Source organism: Oryx dammah, unplaced genomic scaffold, assembly GCF_014754425.2.
Source record: "Oryx dammah isolate SB20612 unplaced genomic scaffold, SCBI_Odam_1.1 HiC_scaffold_26, whole genome shotgun sequence".
Taxonomy (NCBI): Eukaryota; Metazoa; Chordata; class Mammalia; order Artiodactyla; family Bovidae; genus Oryx; species Oryx dammah.
The window spans coordinates 19,876,217-19,898,804 of record NW_024070210.1 but is presented as its reverse complement, the minus strand read 5'-3'; the positions used below and the strand labels follow the sequence as shown (position 1 = coordinate 19,898,804).

At 38.9% G+C, this 22,588-nt stretch overlaps 1 protein-coding gene across 6 annotated transcripts in view; it reads left to right on the top strand.

Annotated features, from left to right (window-relative positions):
• The window catches only part of SIPA1L1 (signal induced proliferation associated 1 like 1), a 381,195-nt gene that overhangs the window by 173,606 nt on the left and 185,001 nt on the right, over positions 1-22,588 (top strand). For all 6 annotated transcript variants that reach the window (XM_040226163.1, XM_040226162.1, XM_040226164.1 and 3 more), the window contains exon 3: positions 10,329-10,390. The gene's annotated coding sequence lies outside the window, so the exon portion shown is untranslated. The remainder of the gene's footprint in view (positions 1-10,328; positions 10,391-22,588) is intronic.

Sequence of the window (22,588 nt, the reverse complement as noted above, 5' to 3'; positions counted from 1 at the left end):
TCTACCTGCAGTGCGGGAGACCTGGGTTCGATCCCTGGGTTGGGAAGATCCCTGGAGAAGGAAATGGCAGTATTCTTGCCTGGAAAATCCCATGGGTGGAGGAACCTGGTAGGTTACAGTCCGCGGGGTTGCAAAGAGTCAAACACGACTGAGCGACTTCACTATACTTTGTTTTCCTGTTTATTCTACTGTTGAAATTTGAGGTGTTTGCAGTTTTCTGTGGTTGTGAATAATTGTATTTGTTTCTGAGTGACGGTTCTCTGGGTGACCATAAACTCAGGAGTGAAATTGCTTGCTGATTGAGTATGTCCATGCTGGACAGTTTTCAAAGTGATTATTCCAGCACGTGACTCCCAGTGGATTCTGAATATTTCCATTGCTCCCCATCTTTGTCACATCCTTGACATTGTCTGACTTCTTAAATTTGGTCAAACTGATAGGTGTGTAAAGATGTTTTTGTCTTCCTGTAATTACTAAAGGCATAAAGCATTATTTATTTAAGGAGCTTTTCTATTTCCTTTTCTTTTATAATTTTTTGTCTACTTTTCTATTGGATTGTCTCTTTTACAAATTTTTAAGAGGTATATTCTAGATACTTATATTTTGCTGGTTGTGTGTTTTCTAACTTGTGGTTTATCCTTATATTTTATGATCTTTTTTTTTTAATGAACCTAAGTTCTTTACTGTGATGCAGAACAAATTTACTATTTTTCTTTATGGTTTTTCTTTCTTATGTTGTTAACCTATTCTGAGACCATAAAATCTACATTTATTGTCTATTAAAGTTTTTATAATCTTGCCTTTTACACACATGTCTTCAGTTAAATTGGAAATGACTTTAACACAGAGAGTGGAATAGGTATTCAATTTAATTTTCCCCCATGTGGATAAACATGTGTGCAAGTACCAATGTTAAATAATTCAACCTTTTTGTGTTTATTTGTAATTACTGCGGTGTTGTAATTGATCATTGGTAGGGTAAGTCCCTTACTACTGTTGTCTTATGGAGGGTCTTGATTCTTCTCAGACCTTTGGCTTTTCTTGTAAACTTTATGGATAATCGCTTTATTGAGTTCCTTAAAGAATCCTATGGATGTAGATGTGTGTGTATGCGTATATGTAGAAACACATACATACATCTGCCCCTCAGCATCTGTAGGACCTTCACAGATACAAAATCTGAGGATGCTCAAGTCCCTTATATAACAAAGCATATTTGAATGTAACCTGTGCACATCCTTCCTCCCTTAAACTTTTCATTTCTTGTTTACTTGTAATACCTGCTGCTGCTGCTAAGTCGCTTCAGTCGTGTCCGACTCTGTGCAGTCGAACTCTCTGAGCCCACCAGGCTCCCCCATCCCTGGGATTCTCCAGGCAGTAACACTGGAGTGGGTTGCCATTTCCTTCTCCAATGCATGAAAGTGAAAAGGGAAAGTGAAGTCGCTCAGTCGTGTCCGACTCTTCGCGACCCCATGGACTGCAGCCCACCAGGCTCCTCCGTCCATGGGGTTTTCCAGGCAAGAGTACTGGAGTGGATTGCCATTGCCTTCTCCTGTAATACCTAATGCAATGTAAATGCTATATAAATAGTTGTGAATAACATGTACATGCTGTGGAGGGCAAATTCACATTTTGCTTTTGGAACTTTCTGGACTTTCCCCTCCAATATTTTCCATCCATGTTTGGCTGAATCTGGGTTGGATGTGTAACCCATGGCTATGGAGGGTCCACTGTATTCCCTAGCTCTGTCACTAAGAGTTCTTGAAAGTAGTCCATGAGAGCAATAAACATGTCTAACATCTGGTCTTGAATTCTTTATGTTTTTAATTGAAGTATGACTAATATACAGTTATAGTATTTATTTCAAGTGTACAGCATAGTGATACCACATTTATGTACTTTATGAGTGATCACTGTAAGTTACCATCTGTCACCATTTAAAGTTACTATGGTATTATTCACTATTTTCCCAATTCTGTACATTCCATCGTTATGACTTACTTATTTTATAGCTGGATGTTTGTACTGGTTGGTCACCTTCACTTATGGGTATTGGCCTATAATTTTGCAGGGGAGGGGGTAGTGTCTTTGGCTGTTTTGGATATCAGGGTAATGCTAGCTTTGTGGAATGAGTTTAGAAACTTTCTTTCCTCTTCAACTTTTCAGAATAGTTTGAGAAGGATAGGTTTTGACTCTGCTTTAAATGTTTGGTAGAATTCACTTTCGCAAGTCATCTAGTCTGCTTCTAGACTATTGGGCTTCTATTTATTGGAAGGTTTTAAAATTGCTGATTCAGTTTCATTACTAATAATTTGGTCTACTCGAGTTTTCTATTTCTTCCTGGTTCTTGGAATATTGTTTTAAAAATTTTATCAATATCTGCTCAGTTTTCCAGTTTGATTGCATATGATTATTTGTAGGAGTCTCTTATGATCCTTTATATTTCTGTGGTATCAGTTTTAACGTCTCTTTCCTTTCTGATTTTATTTGGAGCCTTTGTCTTTTTTTTCTTGATGAGTCTGAATAAAAGTTTGTCAATTTTGTTTATATTTTCCAAGAGTCATCTCTTACGTTGATCTTTTCTATTTTTTTGGTCCCTGTGTTTTTATTCCCACTCTGATCTTTGTTATCTCCTTCATTCTAGTAACTTTGCCTATATCACTGTAAACTTCAGTCTTAACTCTATCCCATAGGTAAACACAACTTTGCAACATCTAGTTTGTCTCAGGGTGTTTTTTTATGTCTTTGTTGCCCCACTGACTGTTTAGTAGCGTGTTGTTCAGTTGCCATGTGTTTGCTTTTTCTCCGGTTTTCTTCTTACTTATTTCTAGCTTCTCGCTGTTGTCTTTGTAAAAGATAATTGATGGGATTTCACTGGTCATAAATTTATTGAGACTTCTTTGTGGCCTTTTTCAGATTCTTTTCTTATACAGGTTATTAAAAAACACCTTTTGTATATTTTCATTTCTAGTTATATGACCTTTTTTTCCTTTTAAATTTAAGTCTCTTTAACATTCGTTCAATGGCAGATTAAGTGGTGATGAACTCCTTTAGCTTCTGCATATCTGAGAAGCTTTTAATCTGAATGATGACCTTGCCAGGTGAAGTATTCTCTAAGTTTTTTTCCTTGCAGCCCTTTGAACATATTGTACCACTTTCTTGTGCCTGTTAAGTGTCTGCTAAAAAATCAGCTGATAGTCTTATGGGGATTCCCTTGTACATAACTAGTTATTTTCTCTTGCTACTTTTAAGATTCTCTTCTTTAACTTTTGACATTTTAATTATAATGTGTCTTGGGGTTTGATCTCTTTTAAGTTCATCTTTTTTGGTACTCTCCTTTGCTTTTTGAATTTGGATGTCTGTTTCCTTTGTCAGGTTAGGAAAGTTTTCAGGTAAATGCAGAGTATGTTCTCTCTTTGGCTTCTGGGACCTGTATGAGTGTTACTGTGTTTGATGTTCCAGAGAGTTCTTTAGCTGTCCTCATTTAAAAAAAATTCTTTTCTGTTTTTGCTCTTCCATTTTGATGATTTCTGTTACCCTGTTTTCTAGATCCTTGATTTGTTTTTCTGCATCATCTAATCTGTTGATTTCATCTAGTATAGTTTTCGTTTCAGTTATTATATTCTTCATTTCTGATTGGTTCTTTTTCATATTTTCTCTTTGTTGAAGTTCTTACTGTATTCACACATTCTTCTCTCAAGTTCACTGAGCATTTTTATGACCACTGCTTTGAACTCTTTATTTAGATAAGCTAATATCTTATATAACTATAGTAAACTTATCAAAATCAGGAAATTAACATTTATACAGAAATGTTAATTGAGCTACAGACCTTATTCATATTTTGTCACCTGTCTTAATAATACTTATCTAGGATCCAACATTGCATTTAGTTGTTATATTTCCTTTGTTTTCTTTCATCTGTGCTGTTTGTCAAATGGTGATTTTTCTAATGCCATCATTTTCCTCTACACTTAATTAATTGAAATTCTCTTGCAAGAATGAGCTTGACTTTCTCACACATTTATTTTTGTATTCAGTTACTTTCTTTTATTAACATGGACTCATGGGTATTTGTTTTATCCTGTGAGTTATAAGGTATTAATTTAATCTTTTATATTTTTGTTCAGTTTATCCCAGATTTGTCCCCTTCAGATTAGTTCCAAAGTCCTTTTGATAAATCCATTATCTTTTTTGAGCACGTTTTTTACACTTTGTTGTATTACAGAATGTTCTAGGTTCATCTGATACATTCCCTACCCTGTCTTTGCAGCCAAACATTTCTCTAAGTAGTCTTGGTTCCACTTATTGGAGGATGGGTTTAGAAGCCAATATTTGAATGCTGTGTGTACTCATTACTACAGAGTTATCATTGCTCCTAGTCTTTGTCAGAGCACAGAGCTAGGAATTATATACGTATACACATATCTATCTCTATCAATATTTATTATCTACTGAAATGTATATTTAAAACCATGATATCTCTGATTCCGGTCTAACACCATACAGTTCATTCTGACTTTTCCCCTTTCTTTGTTTATCTCTAGTCTCAGAGTATATAGTCAGGATACTAGTTTCCAAGGTAGCTAGGTTAATTCTTCTGTACTCCCTTAGTGTGATTACTTATACCTTTGTAATGCAGTTCACTTATTATTGATTGTGTTTCATTTTGAGTTACCTTCACATACTGTTTGATTTTGATTATTTACCTTTTTGTTTTGTTTAACATTACTATTGTTACAAACATCAAAACTATGCCAAAAGATATATCCAGGGACCTGTTACTCCCCTCTCTGTTCTTTGTATTCCATTCTCATTCCCCCAGTTCCCACCCTGATGGTTCCATAATGCCTGTAAGATAAAATTAGTTACACCAAGTTCATAAAGTGAAAGTGAAGTTGCTCAGTTGTGTCCAACTCTTTGCGACCCCATGGACTGTAGCCTACCAGGCTCCTCCCTCCATGGGATTCTCTAGGCAAGAGTACTGGAGTGGGTTGCCATTTTAATTGAAAAGTCCCTCCATCATCTCAGCCTTGGTTTGTCCTTCTACGTCATGTTCTGGCAGCCTCAGATTCCCTGATATTTCTCGAGAATTACTGGCTCATTCATGCCTCTGCATATTCTAGTTCCCTGCCTGGAAGGATGCTCTATTCCTCTTCTTGTCTTGCCCGTTTTTAATTGTTCAAAACCCATTTATTTCAGTTTTTCCCTACTATATAAAGACTTATTTTCCTCACACTCCTCTCCTATTTTCATTTCACCTCTCCTACATTTAATAATTCTCTTCTGTTAAGTCATGGCACTTGTAAATATTGTGAAACTTTTGTGACATTTGATTTAAATTATTGATGTATAGGCTTTTCATCTTTTTTGTAACTGTGAGCTCCTTAAAGGCAGGAACTTTGTCTTTGGATTTTTAGCATCTAGTTTGTTTTCTTCCCTGATAGCTCAGTTGGTAAAGAATCTGCCTGCAATGCAAAGAATGGTTGAGAATCATAGGACTTCCCTAATAGCTAGCTTAGTTGGTAAAAAGAATCCATCTGTGATGCAGAAGACCCTGGTTCAGTTCCTCGGTTGGAATGATCCACTGGAGAAGGGGTGAGCTACCCACCCCAATATTCTTGGGCTCCTCTTGGACTCAGCTAGTAAAGAATCTGCCTGCAATGCCTGGAGAAGGGAAAGGCTACCCACTCCGGTATTCTGGCCTGGACAATTCCATGGACTGTATAGTCCATGGGGTTGCAAAGAGTCAGATATGACTGAGTGACTTTCACTTTACTCATTTTCTTTCACATATCAATTATATAGTGAATATAGTACAGTGAGTGGATTTCAGTTCTTTTCATTTTTTCTTTACTCTTTATTTCACTCATGATATAATCCTGTATTAACAGAATGTGGTGCCCATGATCTTGTTATCTCTGGCATTTTTGTATTCTCTGCCTCTCCTCATATATTTGGGCAAAACCTTAGTAATTTAATGGCTTCCAGTGATTGCTGGGAAGTGAACAATATCTAATTACATTTTCTAACACAGTATAGAGGGGTAGTATGAAATCAAGGTACAGAAATTGTTTAAAATATGCAGACCTAAAAAGTGCAAGACTGTATTTGTCAGATCTGCCTCTTTGCTTGAAAATCTGAAACTTTCTGCCCCTTTAACCTATTAGATTGGAATAAATTGTTATGCTGGACACAAAATTCTTTTAACAGTCTTTTAAGAGCCCTGGTCAGCTTTTAAAATGTCATTATTTTTGTCCAAAGTACCAGTTCAGTAACCTTGCAAATTGTATTTCTAAGCTGATGCCTTTACTTTCTATTCTGTATAGATTATTCAGCAGATTATGTTAAATAAAATGTTGGGGCTTGTTTCCATCAGTGTCTTGATCCACCATCTGTTACTTTCCTCTCTCCCTCTGTTTTGCGTTCTCTTCCTGCCACTCGTGTGTGTTCTATTTAATCATAGTTCGTTCTCCAGAGTTCTGCCTGGGACTCAAAACTGAGGTTTAGTTGTAATGTAGTTAAGAAAAAAAAGAAAGATAAAGGTACATGCTCAGTTGTGTCCAACTCTTTGCGACGCCATGGACTGTAGTCCACCAGGCTCCTCTGTCCATGGAATTTTGCAGGCAAGAGTACTGGAGTGGGTTGCCATTTTGTACTCCAGGGGATCGAATCTTCCTGATTCAGGGATCAGACTCGCGTCTCTTGCATCTACTGCATTGGCAGACAGATTCTTTACCACTGGGCCAGACATCACACTAAACAAAGGGGTATTGCCTCAGGGCTGTACTCAGTGAGAGTGCGAGGTTAACTACTGCACCCAGAGAGTTTGATGTCCTGGGCCAGTGAGCTATGAGAAAGCACTCACTTTACTGACCTATATGCTTTATAAAAGAAAATGAAAATAGTTCACTTTTAATTCAGGTATAACACATATAAAGACAAATGTATTATAAATGAGCACTTTGATGAGTTTTCCTAATTGAGTATAACCGGAAAACCACCATTCAAACCAGAGAATCCAGTATTATTAAGCTGCCAGAATTCCCCCGTATCCCTCCCCCGCCAGGCTTACTGCCCCCCTCCAAAAGGTAACTACTATTCTGATTTACATAGTTTTACCTACTTTTGAACTTGAGTCATGTAGTACACTGCCTCATATATCTGGCTTGTCTTAATATTATGTTTATGAGATTCATCTGTGTTATTTGTATTAGTTATAGTTCATTTTTGTTCATTACTGTATAGCATGCAAACTGTCTGTTTTTGTAAATAGTTTTATTGAACACAGCCACACCTTTTCATTTACATACTATCTCTGGCTACTTTTCTACTCCAGAGGCAGAATTGAGTGGTTGTAAGAGGAAACAGAGACCATATGGCCTGCAAACCCTAAAATATTTACTGTCTGATCCTTTGCAGGGAAAAGTTGACTGATCCCTGCTGTATAGTATGCATTACATGAATGTTCCAGAAGCTGCTACCGAGTGTTGGCATTACAAGTAAGGCTTCATTGAAAATATGTGTCTTTAGGACCTATATATGTGCATTCTTAGCAAATATTTGCCTAGAAGTGAAATTGCTGGGCCACAGCTTATATTCTGCTTTATAAGATATTGCTAAACAGTTTTCCAGTTCACACAAGTAGTTTATGAGAGTTGAACTGCTCTACAGCCTAAGACTTGGTGTTGTCTGATATTTGCATATTAGCCATTTGGATCAATATGTAATTTTATCTCATTGTGGTTTTAATTTGTATTTTGTGGTAATGAATGATGTCAGACACCTTTTCATACGCTTATTGGCCATTTTTTTATATCCTTTTTAGATAATCTGTCTTTTTCCTGGGCTTCCCAGGTGGCACTAGTGGTAAAGAACCTGGTTGCCAATGCAGGAGACATAAGAGATGTGGGTTCAATCCCCAGGTCAGGAAGATCCCCTGGAGGAGGGCATGGCATTCCACTCTAGTGTTCTTGCCTGGGGAATCCCACGGACAAAGGAGCCTGGCAGGCCATCTGTGGTCCATAGGGTCGCAAACAGTTGGGACACGACTGAAGCTACTTATTAGCACACACATCTTTTTCTTATTTTGTTGGAGTTTTTATATATTCTAAATGCGTCGTATGTGTATTTAATACATCAGCAAATATCTTCCTTTCTGATTCTTATAATAATGCTTTTGTTGTATTTTAATGGGGGGATTAGAATATGTCACCCTGAAATTTACCTCTGTCTTTAAAATTATTTTGGATGGACTGAAAGAAGTCAAGATACAGCAGATACAGGAAGAGCTTTTTGTCCTCCTCATTGGTGCATGCAGGGCATGGATTTCCATTTGTGACGGTGCACCCATATCCCATACCAGGGAGAAGAGAATGATTCTCCTAACTCCAGACACTTGAGTCTACGTAACAAATCTTACTACACAAGTTTTATCCACCATACATTTCCTAGTCACCTTCCCACAATTTACCATCCTTAGGCATCTAACCCCCCTTTTTCCTTTGTATAGTCACTTCTTCACTGTTTATTACCCTTTATTAAAATGGTATATACTGCCTCTTTAGGTTTTCATTTTCTGTGGCATCCCCATTCATGTAGAAGCATTAACATCAAATGACTCTCAAGAGTCTTCTCCAACATCACAATTCAGAAACATCAATTCTGTGATCCATGAAGGGGTTCTTCTACAAACCATAACTAATGCCAGCAACATGGCAGAATCTTATATAAACTGAGAAAAGTGAAATTAGGCATGGTATTATAGATAGATGAGAGTGGCTATCCTCAGCCTTGTCAAGGCACATCATCCCCAGGAAAACCCACAGCATCATTAGAGTTTTACGTTTTTAAAGCCCTTCTCAATTGAATGTGACTTGCTATATTGTTGCTTGTCCTGAGGTCTGGATAGGGACAGATTTCTTACCTTTCAGTTTTGAATATTAAAAAACATTCCAGAGTCTTAAAGTCCCCAGTTCTGTGGCTGTGTTTCTTTCGCATTTCAAGGTATCTGAATATTCAAAGATTTTACTAAGATGCAGTGTCAGATATCTGAATACATATGTGCATTTACCACCCCCCCCCACCCCCCCCCCCCGCCCCCGCTGCAGACCACTTCCTTAGTTCCCTGAGTGTAGAAATTTAGAAATTGAAGCTGGTTTTTCTAGCTTTAAGTTACATTGGACTCAGTAGATTGGATGTTTGTTGTAGGGGTTAGACAACATGATTTTTGAGGGTCATTTAATAGTTGCTTTTGTTTCAGTGTTACAAGTAGCAGTCCAGGACAGTGTTAATTTGTTTAAAATGCCTTTGTTTGTTGGTGTTCAGATCTACAAAAGATGCAGATAGTTTTAACTTGAAGATACCTAGAGGAATTCTAATACCACAGATTTTTTTTCTAATCTCTAAGTTCAGCTATTTACTTTTAAAAGGCTGGTTTACTTCTTTCCAGAAAAAAAAAAAAAAAAGACTTTTGTTAAAGTTATACAACTTTTTTTTTTAATTGATAGGTAATACTTTAATGTGATTATAAGCATACACAACCAGCTCATTCCACAGCATCTTACTTAATGCAGTAAAGCCAGAGGCATTCCTATGAAAATCAGGAACAAGACAATGATATCCACCATTCTCACTGCTATTTAACACTAAATATAAGGTAACAGCCATGCAGTTACATAAGAGAAAGCAGTGAGAGGCCTAAGAATTGGAGAGAAAGGAGGAAAAATAGACTGGTTTTCAAGTATATATATCTCGAAAATAGTATAAACAATAATAGAGTTTAGTAATTAACATACAGAAATCAATAATCTTCATATATACAAGTGATAATCGATTAGAAAAGAGACTCAAAGATTCCATTTATAACATATCACCAGGAAAAAAGAATGCCAAGGCATCAAGAAATGTGGAAAACCTCCAAGAGGGAAGTTTTGAAACTCCCCTAACGTCCCTATAAGACAACGATAGAGGGGCATAAAAAGACAGAAACTAGTAGAGGGAACAGAAAATTGAGAATTAAGTTTAAGTGTATATGGAAATACAACATTGAAAAATGTGGCACTTCAAATCAGTAGTGGAAAACATGGACTTTTTAATTAACGGGGGATCCTTTGGGAAAAGGTCAAAAATTGTGTTCATATCTCACCATAAAACAAAATCCACATGAATCAGAAATTTAAGCGTCGAAACAAAATGAAACCATGGGTAAATATCTTTCTTAATCTAGGAACAGGAAAAAAAAAAAGACTTGTTAAAGTTATACAACTATTTTAAATGAAATTTCTTGTGTACTTAACCATTTTTTCTTTTCCTGTTTTTTTTTTTAGGTTATATATTGTTAATGTGGATGCTATTGTCCAAATTTCTGTAGCTATGGCACAAGAATATAGTAAGTATTGTACCATACTTCCTATGACCTACAAAATTGACTTCTGTCTTTTAAGTTTCCCTTTGGAACAGTGGGAGTATTGAAAGAAGTTTTTAAAAACTTTACCTTTCCATTTGGTCATCTGATTTTTATGTCTCTAGCTTTTATATATGTACAAATGCATCACGATTATGACTTGTTAATCTTCTGCTAAACACAGAATGATCAGCTAATACTAGCAATCAGATATTAGAGTTGAGTCCATATTATGCATCCCATCTACCACCCATATTTGGGGTTGACCAGCTCCAGGGTAGGCCCTGATTAAGGGTAGGCCCTGATTAGGAGCAAGCCCATCCCTGTTATGCCCGTGCACGACTCACTCCTTGGGGAGGAGGCATCAGCCAGTGCTGGGCATTAACTGGGCAGAAGGCTGGCTTCAGCAATGGTCCTGTAATCTGGCTGTAGCCAAGGAGACTCCAGAGTAAGTTTGGCAAGCGCTCCTGGCAGAAGTCTTTTCATACTTAAAACACAGCTACCGGAAGCGCCTGCCTCTTTCTGTCTTCTTCTGGATGTTGTTATGTACTGGTGTGAGGTCTGGTGTGGCTCCAGGCTAAGCAAGAAGTCACACAGGGTGGAAGACAGAGAAAGCAGCCCTGAAGCCTGTTTCTCCTCCAGGAGTTCAAGCATTTGAGCCAGCAACATTTCCTTTTTGTTTAAGCCAGTTTGAGTTGGGAGCCAAACATCCTAAGTGATTCACTTCGTCTCCATTTTATTTTTAGTAGTCCATTAGTTTCTCCTTGGGAAATGTGGGAGTAATTGCAAAGGGAGGCAGAACAATGCCGTCAGACTCGACTGGCAGGGTATGTTGGTGTTGACTGGCACCCTCTTCACTGAACAGTTCACAGGTAGTGGTTTTGTATTCAAAGACTTGAGAATGAAATACACTGCTTTCAGATTTTCTCTTTTCTTTCCCCGGAGGTTTTCCCTTTTAATCAAACCATTTGGGCTGTGAACACTGGAAAGGGTCATGGACTACTGGTCAGAAGACCATCCCTTTGTATAGGTGTATGTTTGACAATGTGGGGCTGTCCCTGGTGTTTTCTTAGAATAGTCTATATTCAGATTTCTAATTGCTTGCTTTTGTTCTTCAAAAATTACTGTGAATCTCAAATATAAGAACTCTTTTAAAGGATGGCATAACAGATATATAAATGTATCCTCCCACAGCATTCTAGGGAAATGGAATGTTTACCAATTCCATGGAACAGTTAAAACAGTGTGATCATCCTCTCTCAAAGCAATGCCCTTTCTCCACCTTCGAAGAACTACTTGCCTGGTTTACATCTTTATTCTTCCCATGCATTTGTTTGTGCTTTTACCACGTATAGATAGGATGATTTCTGTATGCTTTTTCACTTCAGGTATATATAGGTACTGTGTGTTTTGTTGTTGAAAATCACAAAGAAGTTGAGAAGAAATTCAGGATCACGGAAAGAAGCTCTAAGCGCATTCTTAGACACTTGTGCAAAGACCTGGTACAAGGCATCTTGGGCATCCATAATGAAATGCGTTAGATTTTTATTTAATTATTTATTTTGGCCCCACCATGCAGCATGTGGGGTCTTCATTTCCTGACCAGGGTTTGAACCCATGCCTCTGCAGTGGAAGCACGGAGCCCTAACCACTGGACCTCCTGGGGGATGCCCCAAAATGTGTTTGATTTTAAACGGCCAGTGAGTTCAATCAACATGCTCATCTTCTCGAGTCTCATGCTTGCTCTGCTGCTGAGCTCACTGTCTCCACCCGGGCTGCACCCCTTCAAAGGTTTGGCAAGTGCAGGCCCTACTGAGTCATCAGTGGGCTTTGCAGAGTGTAGGTTACGTTCTCATTTAAATTCCTCCATTTAGCCTGTGGTCAGAATGCATGCTTTTGCAAACTTGGGTAAATTTTTGCGTTCTTCTGCACTCTGACACTTAGCCATCTTCCTGACAAAATTGACTTCTCTGCTTTCTAAATTTATCAGCTTGTCAGTTTCCATCTTGTACTGGTGGCAGCAGTTATGAAGCAAGGTGCTTTGAATCATGGTATGACATTATTTCCCATTGTGCCCCAGCATGAGTCTTGGTGGGCTTCCCAGGCAGTTCACGTTGTAAAGAATCTGCCTGCCAATGCAGTAGACGCAAGAGGCCTGGTGAGTTCATACTGTGTCAGAAAGATCCCCTGGAGGAGGGCATGGCAACCCACTCCAGTATTCTTGCCTGGAGAATCCCATGGACAGAGGAGCTTGGTGGGCTACAGTCCATGGGGTTGCAAAGAGTTGGACGTGACTAAAGCGACTTAATAACACACACGCATGCGTGAGTCTTGGAGATGATTTCTTAGCATCCTTGTCTGAAACATTTCTCAGGTCATTTAACTTCTGCATTCAAAAAACCCGTTCTCCACCCTTGGTTCTTGTTTGGGATATTGCTTCCACAGGACTGAATAGCCATTGTGCCTCAGAGATCATTAATCCTTTCAACTTGGTAGCGTAGTTACTTATAAAATGTCAGAGAAAGATTTATGACAATCAGAAGAGGATTTCCATTTTGTCTTCCTGAACAAAAAGTAAACTGAAAAGGTTTTCCCCCCTTAATTCATATAGATTGTATTCTCACTACAGAAAGGGAAACAATAACCTCTTTTGTAGAAATCCAATTTTATGTTTTTGTGCTTTGTGCATGTATTTTTTTGTTATTAAAAATGGATCCTTATTTTAATTTTATTTAAATATAACTGTCTTTGACTTGTTTCCTTATTTGTGGGCCTAGAATCCTGAATTAAAATGTTGCCAATGCTAGAAGATTATAGCCTTCAAATGGAAACAATCAGTGAGGCCCCTAGGAAAAGAGCTAGTAAATCTCTTCCACTGAGAGATGACCAGCCTTCAAATGGAATGCCATTTGAATAGCAGGCCAGATATAGAGAGGAAATGCAAGATATTTAAGCTACAGTCCCACAATATATTTTATATCCGTTTTGTTTGTTTGTTTGTTTTGTTTAAAAAACTTGTTTCTTAAGGGGGAAAAAAATGTTATTGACATCAGTTCAGTGAACTGATATTTTTGTTTCTTGTAGAAGGATGTCTTTGTATTTATTTCTTATGTAAAGGAATCTGTAGGCTTGGCTTGTTTTTATGCCTCAAAATGAAATGGTGCCTTTGTGGGGGATGCTCCACTGGGCTGAGGGAACTTCTAGACAGTGACTCAGATCTGTAATTAGGTCTTGCTTTCCGCACCCTTGTTGACTTAAAAGCTCTGGCCATAGACCATTTAGTCTGGGGAAGCCATACGTGAATCATCTAAATTGGCACAAATTATCCAGAATGCCACTAAATGTTTTCTACTCTTTATTGTGATTGAGGGAACTAGAAAGGGAGACTTGATTGAGTTTGAAGGTATTCTCAAATGTATGTATACACATTTGTGAAAGCAGATCTCATCCTTAGAGTGAAAAGCAATAGAATATTTGACAGTTGTAGGCAGTTCTCATTTTGCGGGTCTGTCCTCCGGGCTTTGTAGCCTTTCCTTTGGGAAGAAGACAGCAACGGTCGCCTGTTTTCCAACTCCAGTTTGTCCTCGTTCCCTTGTCTTTCAGGAAGGGAGATCCAGTGGCCGTCTTGCTCCAGTGGTCTCAGCTTAACTCCCACAGCACGGTTGACATAGTTTAGTTTATATTATGTTTGTATTTTATGTTATGTCCGTTTTGCATCTTTTAACTTGAACCCCCTCATCAATATCTTTCATATTTAGGATGGAATTTGTTATTCTTTTCTTCCTTTCTTAAAAGGATAAATCAGCAGACTTACTTAGACCTGTGTCAGTTACCTGGCAGTGAAGTGGGTGAAAGTCATTTTTTTGTCTTCACTGAATAAGTTGACTTTGTTTCAGCTTATTTCAGTGAAAAACATTAAAATAATCAAATTAATTCTACAGTGGAGGACATTTAAATGTAAGTCATTTAGGAATAAAGATAAAATGAGGGCTTTTCTTAGGTAGAAAGTAAGCCTTTTAATTAGTTTTTTCTCTCTCTGTGGGTTTTGTCTGATGGTGCATTAAGGATCTTGTCCAGCACTTATTACCTGATTGTTTCTGCTCTAAAGAGAAAAAACAAGCACATTTAGCCAGTCAGTAGCTAAAAGACCAGATTTTCAACTTGTAATGTGAGTTGACTCTTTAATACGTAGATAAATCTTTGTTTTCATGTTGAAATATCTGTGATTGGGCCTTTCAGAGGAATGTATCTTTTGACATGAAGTAGAAGAAAGCCATGGCTCGTTGTGTAATTTTGTGTTTTGCAGGCCTTAGTACTGTTCTGCGTCTGTGGGGTCACGTGAGTTGGGCTATCTTTGTTGGTCTAGGGCATTGCTGTTTTTTATATACTGTCATAGTCATTTTGGAAACTCAGGTGTTCAAATTATAAAATTATGGTTAGCAAATCTGCTGAGTTAAGTTGGAAGATTTTAAAGTGAGTCTCTAAGAAACTGGTTGGTAAAGTATTCCTAATTACATGGTTACTTAAGCTCTTTCCCATGATATAAATCACAAAGGACCTTCATATTAGCAATTTAGGCTGTGTTTATAAAGGATGGCTGTTCACTAAAAACTGCAATCCTGTTTGTCATAAGGACTTGTTTAGTACCCAATTAACCTTTCACTTAATCTCTTTTTAGAATTAGGAGCCAAGAGACCATGCTTCAGTACCAAATACAAGCACCCAACCTTATGGCCCTTAGTTTGCACAGTGTGTAAATAATTGGGTCATGAGCTAACACCAAATAGAGGGGCATGAAAGGTTTACCTCCAGCGGGACTTCAGCATCACCTTCTGGCTTCTAGGTTACATTGTGTGAATTATTTCTTCTGTGGCATTCAGTATCTCTAGTCAACAGGTGGAGTGACAGGCCAGGTCAAGAATTCAAGAGTTCTTAATGAATATAGACATATATGGAGTTTTATGTTGATGATATCTTATCCCCACAGTAGCAGATGCCTTCTAACTCTCTGGAATGAAATCTCAATCTTATAAATGAATGCTAATCCCTGGCAAAAGCTTCACACCATCTTTGTTTTTTTTTTCCCCTCTCTCTCTTTTCAAATTAGTTAAACGGAATTAGTCTGATCTGTAGGGTTAGATGCCCTCTCTGTACTCTGCAAAACTCTACTAAACAATGTATGAAGATATATATTGCCTTCCTCTTGAGCCTCCCTCCCACTTGGTAGTCCTATTTCATTACTGCATAGTAGCTTCATTTTAAAGATAGAGACATCAATGGATATCCATCCACTCTGCAAGTGTATAGAGCTTGTTGGTCATAAAAATTCAAGCCAAGGCCCAGCATTCATCATGGCTAAAATTCTGTTCTTTCATGATATTCTGCTAATCATTTTGGAGTCATGTCCATTTAGTTGTATTTGTTTGAAAGTGAAAGTTGCTCAGCCATGTCTGACTTTGTGCGACCCCATGAACTATACAGTCCATGGAATTCTCCAGTCTAGAATACTGGAGTGGGTGGGTTTTCCCTTCTCGTGGGGATCTTCCCAAAGGGATCAAACCCAGGTCTCCTGCATTGCAGACGTAGTCTTTACCAGCTGAGCCACAAGGGAAGCCCAAGAATACTGGAGTGGGTAGCCTATCCCTTCTTCAGCGTATCTTCCTGACCCAGGAACTATCCTGGGGTCTACTGCATTGCAGATGGATTCTTTACTATCTGAGCTATTGTTTGAAGCATCAAGAAAATCTAGGCAGAGGATGAGATGGTTAGATAGCATCACCAAATCAATAGACATGAATTTGAGCAAAAACTTCACTAATAGCTCAGTCAGTAAAGAGTCTGCTTATAATGTAGGAGACCTGGGTTTGATTCCTGGGTTGGGAGGATCCCCTGGAGAAGGAGATGGCAGCGCACTCCAGTGTTCTTGCCTGGAGAATCCCATGGACAGAGGAGTGTGGCAGGCTACAGTCCATGGGGTTGCAAGAGTCGGACAGGACTTAGTGACTAGACCACCACCACTGGGGGATAGTGAAGGACAGGAGAGCCTGGTGTGCTGCAGTTCATGGGATCACAAAAAGACATAACTTAGCAACGGAACAGCAGCAACTCCAGCAAATTAAAAAAAATAACTTTTCCAAAAATAATATGTACCTACAAAAATGCAGGAAGTATATCTGAACATAAAATGAAAATAACCATCTGTAATTTTGCCGTCGAGAAGTAGTTGTGAACAACATGCACTAATAATGTGCTCTCATGGAACACAGAGCACACCATTAAAAGCGGGGGGTGACCCATACCAATGGTTAATGAAGGACTGACATGGGTGGTGGCACCCAGAAATTCTTAAACACTTGTAATGGTATGTGTTAAACATGATATCACCTAAACTGATGCTAAAGCTGAAACTCCAGTACTTCGGCCACCTCATGCAAAGAGTTGACTCATTGGAAAAGACTGATGCTGGGAGGGATTGGGGGCAGGAGGAGAAGGGGATGACAGAGGATGAGATGGCTGGATGGCATTACCGGCTTAATGGATGTGAGTTTGGGTGAACTCCGGGAGTTGGTGATGGACAGGGAGGCCTGGCATGCTGCGATTCATGGGGTCGCAAAGAGTCGGACATGACTGAGCGACTGAACTGAAACTGCAAGTATTTATATGAACAGGTTGTTGACATTTCATTGTAGGATGAAGAAGAGAGCCTCTTTAAAGACAAGCTGGGCTCTGGGCTATCCTGGTTAGCTTTTGTTTTCAATGATTTTAGGGAGAGAGTTTTGGTGTCGGGTGTATTTCTCTGTGTAGGCCTGTGACTTGTTTTCATTTGATTTGTGTAAGTGAAGGAGCCTTGTAAAGTAAGCTAATAATATAGGGACAGTAGGAGAACACTGTGTTTTTAAAGGAAATGTCTGTTCCCTGATAGAGAGGAAAGGCAGGAGACTAGGCTGCATGTGGTAATTCTCCAAGGGTAACTGAGTTCAGGGTCCCTCCTGGACTTGTTTTTGATATGGTGTATCTCTCCTCTGCCACATTCTGTCCCATGTACCCCTTCTCTTTGCTCCCTCCCCCATCCTGTAAGGTAAACAATGCAGATTGCAAAAGCCTGCACTGACTCACATCTCCAGTCTCCCACTTCATGCTTTAGTTTACAATAAGTCCGGGTATTGTCTGGTTTTCAAATCACCACACCACAAGGAAACAACAGACATCTCCCTGGATCTGAAAGTATTTGCCCTTTGTGATGTTTTGATCATTTCTGAGGATTTGTTTGCTGGCCTCTTTCTCTGAGGCTGAAAATAACTTGGTATGTATGCCGCAGCCCTCTTAGCTTCCAGAGGGCTTCTTTTAAGTGCCTGTCCTTAACAGAAGCATTCTCTCTGAGCAGTGATGCACTTCAACCAGTTGGCCAATAATGAGCCCCAGAGTTTCTTGTCCTGAAGCCTTTGTGGTGTAAACAGAGCAAATGATGAGAGCTTTGTCCTTTGTCCTCTCTTCCAAGTACAGAGTGTAAAAGTTGTTTTAAAGGAAGTCTGCATTTTGTGGTATCACTTGGTTTTGGTCCTGTGTCCCTTTAGATTTTAGCCTGGAATTCTTTGGGAAACTCCACCCCTGGAAGAAAAGGAGGATTTTTAAAAGAATTGTGTCAGCAGCTGTTAATGTTGGTAAGAACACAGTACTGTCTTTGCAGATTTTTTTAGTTATACAGCAACAGCTTGTGGCATTTTACTTTTGCGATGGCAGTTGCTTGCACTGAGAGGCTGATTTGAATTGTATTAGTCAAATAGCTTCATTTTAAATTATTTTATAACTTTGTATTGTTGTAAAACACTCAAACTTTGATTCCCTGATGTTATAAGTGTGTTTTCAGTTTGACGTCAGATTAAGATCTTTGCATTTAAATGGTTGAAGAAAGCAAATTTTAATTTGTTTTCAAAATATTTTTATTAACAAATAGTAATCCTATCTTTCTACCAGTTTTACTTATGGGTGGCTTCATATGACATTTCGATCTTACATGACTGTTTTTAATATTCTGAACTATTGTCCTTTTATTCACAATCTTAGGGTTGTATATATCATTTGATTTCCTTGCATAACCTCGCATTAGATTTATTTCAAATTTGTTTATTTTCAGGTTCAATGCTAAAGCTATAAATAAATAACTCTCCTTATTTTTAATTTGCATTTTGACTCTTAACAAGTTATAACACAATCTATGAGTGGGTTCCTGATTCTGTTAAATTTACTCCTCCTCCACAAAGATAGCTTGATAGGTATTTGTTTGTTTCACATAAGATTTCAATGTAATCTCTTCTTGAAAAGGATTTGGCTTTAGTCATTTATTATTGGTTTCCCCATCCTCATTTTCATTCCTTTAAAATGGGTTATCTTTTTACTTCTCCTGCCACATTTCTTTCCTCTTTTTTTGATATGAAAGACATGAGGTGGACCGTAAGAAGAGATTTTGACTTTATTCTAAGTGAGAGATGGGAATGAAGTCAAGTTCAGGTAGAGAATGAAGGGTCCACCTTTCTTGGGAAGAAAATTAGAAAAGAATTCAGGTGAGAAATTTGTTGTCTTAAAACTTAACCCATCACAGGAATTGCTACTCTGCCATTATTTCTTTATCTGCGTCTTTGTTGACCAAGATCATACCAGGCAGCTTCCATCTTCTGAGCTAGGTCTTTGTTTTTTCTTAGTAGATGGTCAGTTAACAGAAAGTCTGACTGACTTGCTGACTTATTAACTGCAAGAAAAAAATAGGCTCACTGTCTTCTTAAAACCACCATTCTAGTTTCCTACCAGTGGATTCTTCCTTCATGGATTCTGGGAGGAAGCCGTGATATAAGTTGAATACCCCTCCCTTTTTTTTTTTTAGTTGAATCTTATTCCCTAATATTACGTAGTAGATCCCTTTTTTTCTAGAGAAGTGTGAGATGTTATTTTCTCTTCAGTTTTCAAAGTAAAAGGCTCCCCTGTTGCTTCGTTTCCAGAGAGGTGATTTCCAACCATTCCTACATTGAGTTTTTGTGGAACATTAGTCCTCCGTAAATTGGTGGGATTAAATTGGTGACAATTTATGCAAGACAGCAAAAATGACACAGATGTGTATAGCGGACTTCTGGACTCAGAGGGAGAGGGTGAGATGATTTGGGAGAATGGCATTGAAACATGTATATCATGTAAGAATCGAATCGCCAGTCTATGTCAGATGCAGGATACAGCATGCTTGGGGCTGGTACACGGGGATGACCCAGAGAGATGTTATGGGGAGGGAGGTGGGAGAGGGGTTCATGTTTGGGAATGCATGTACACCTGTGGTGGATTCATGTCAGTGTATGGCAAAACCAATACAGAATTGTAAAGTAAAATAAAGTAAAAAAATAATAATAATAATAAAATAAAATAAAATTGGTGACATTTTGCTGCATTCTTTGAGATTCTTGGCGTCCCCAAGTGGTTGTATGAAGCCACAGCTGGGAGTCCCTGCGTGGGCGTCCATCCTTTCAGTTGGACGTGGCTGGGAAGGCAGCTCATTCCTTACATCTGGCAGAGTGGGATCTGGGCTTCAGTGTTTCTCTTCTGCTTCCTCTAGTTGGCTGCTTCAGATCTTTTTATCTTCATTCAGTTCAGTTCAGTCGCTCAGTCGTGTCCGACTCTTTGCGACCCCATGAATCGCAGCACGCCAGGCCTCCCTGTCCATCACCATCTCCCGGAGTTCACTCAGACTCGCGTCCATCGAGTCGGTGATGCCATCCAGCCATCTCATCCTCTGTCATCCCCTTCTCCTCCTGCCCCCAGTCCCTCCCAGCATCAGAGTCTTTTCCAGTGAGTCAGCTGTTCGCATGAGGTGGCCAAAGTACTGACTCGGTCTCTGAATTTCATTGTCAAGTCCACTTTCTTCCAAATGTTACAAAATAGAACCAGAGCCATGGTGCATTTTGGTTTGTGTCTGTTTTTGGGATTTCTGGATATAGAAAGGGCAGGGTAGGCCCCTTCTTACATGTTCCGATGCTTGAAGAACAATAAAAAATAAAAGAATAAAGGGTCTAGTTTCTTTATGTTGATATATGGTAGAAACTAACACTGTTGTAAAGCAGTTATCCTCCAGTTAAAAATAAATAATTAAAAAAATAATAACAACCAAACTGTAATATCTGTTTTGGGTGGAAAGCAGTGTTAAAAATAAAAGTGTATATTTCTTAAAAAAAAAAAAGTCTAGTTTCTTGATAAGTAGTTACTGTCCTTTCCAGACTCTTCCTGTTTCGGTTGTGTTTATTGCATGTAGCCCACTACTAACTGCAGTCGTGGGATGTTGCTTTCACATCTCATCTGCAGGATAGTTTCAGAGAGTTTCTTGGTGACTGTTGTTCAGCACAGAAGAAGATGCACTTATTTCAGTTTCGTGAGTTTTTCCCTCCAAGTGCATAGGGCCACGTGCTCTTTGGTGCCAGGATGCTTCCTTACAGTTCTGAGAGGACTTGGCCTGTTTTCCCACATGAGATAATGAACACAAAAATGCTCTCTAGTAAGCTACAAAATGTCATAAATGGGAGAGGCTACTGTTGTTACCGTTCTTCTCTGCTTGAGTGGCCAATTATAAATACTCTCTGTTCACTTCATGACCTCCATCTGAGATCTGGTTGCGTCTGACATTGCTGTTTCCAGGGAATAGCTATTTTTTGATTAGGCCAGCTTTTACCTTCTTAGACCTTTTGCAGAAGAAAAAGCTCCACACATTGAACAAATGCAGCTTAACAAATATTACATTCAAGCAAGTGGCTAGTATTTCATAATGTTTACAAAGAAAGGAGTCCCTGCCCTTAATATACAGAATAAGTTTCTGTTGGCAATGACCCTGAAGTTCCTGGCCCCGTGAAAAATAACTGGTTCTGGGAGTCATGATTTCTGGGTGCCCGTCTCACTCCTTACTCAGCAAGAGGACAGTTTCTCTGACAGATGGACTTGTAGTTTTTGTTGAGCTTTCATACAGAATACAGCATGTGTGTGATTTAACTCCTTGCCCTCGAGCTTTTCAGTTTGTATACGTTGATGTTCTTGTGGAGAGGGGTGTGACCTGGACCACAGAGAACTTATAAGGAGAATAAAGGTTGGCAGGGGGCGGGGCGGGCATTTTCTTCCTCTGCCTCCCATCGTAGCTGGAAAGTGGAAGTGTTGTGGTGAGATGTTTCTTCTGCCGCAGATATCATCTGAGTGGGTGTCTTATTCATGGGGCAATGCCAGCTCGCATGTGGAAGCTGGCCTAAAATGCTTCTTCATTGGCAGCAGCTCCTCATCAGAAATGCTTTCCTGCATTTCATAGTAAACCAGTGCTGACTCTAATGGGGAATTCTAAAAAGACCGTGTCATGGAGATTTGACATTCCTTGAAGCTGGTCAATAGTTTACCTCAACAAGCCTTTTGGAATTGTTTCAAAACACTAATCGCATGCTGACAGCAGCTTGCCCTGCTGAGGGGAAGAGTTGGGCTGATTATTGCATGTATTCTAAGACTGCTTGATTAGAGGGGCATTTCTTACCTTACCCTGTCTGTCCTTTTCTTTCCACTGTAAATGGAACTTAAATTCCATGAAAGACTGTATTATAAAGTCTTAGAATCTGCTTTTCAGAATTTTGGATTTTGTAAAGTACAGTGTTAGCCAGGGCAGACCAGAAAAGTTGTGTCAGTTATCTTGGAAGTGATGTCTTTGTTGACATCAAAGGAAAAGAAGGATACAGTAGCAGTGGAAACACTTGATTAGGTCCAAGGAAAACATTCTTGCTCTTCTTAGGACACCATTCTCCGCCTTCAAAGGAGAGATATTTAAACTTGCCAGTTACTTAGGCATTTTAAAAAATTCAGTTCCTTCTTGAATTTGTTACAGTGTTTCTGCTGTTTCAGGTTTTGTTTTTTTGTCCATGAAGCACGTGGGATCTCAGCTCCCCGACCAGGGATCGAACACACACCCTCTGCTTTGGAAGGTGAAGTCTTGACCACTGGTCTGCCAGGGAGGTCCCTACATGGGCATTTTAAGTTGTTTGAAATTAGGGTAAAGTCATGTAGTGTTCAAAAAAGGGGACTGAAATCGGCAGAGTATAGAAAGTCCAAGTTGTCGCTTCCACAGAAACCAGGCCTTGTTCGTGTTATATGGACTATAATTTCTTATCTCCATCTCTAGCAAGA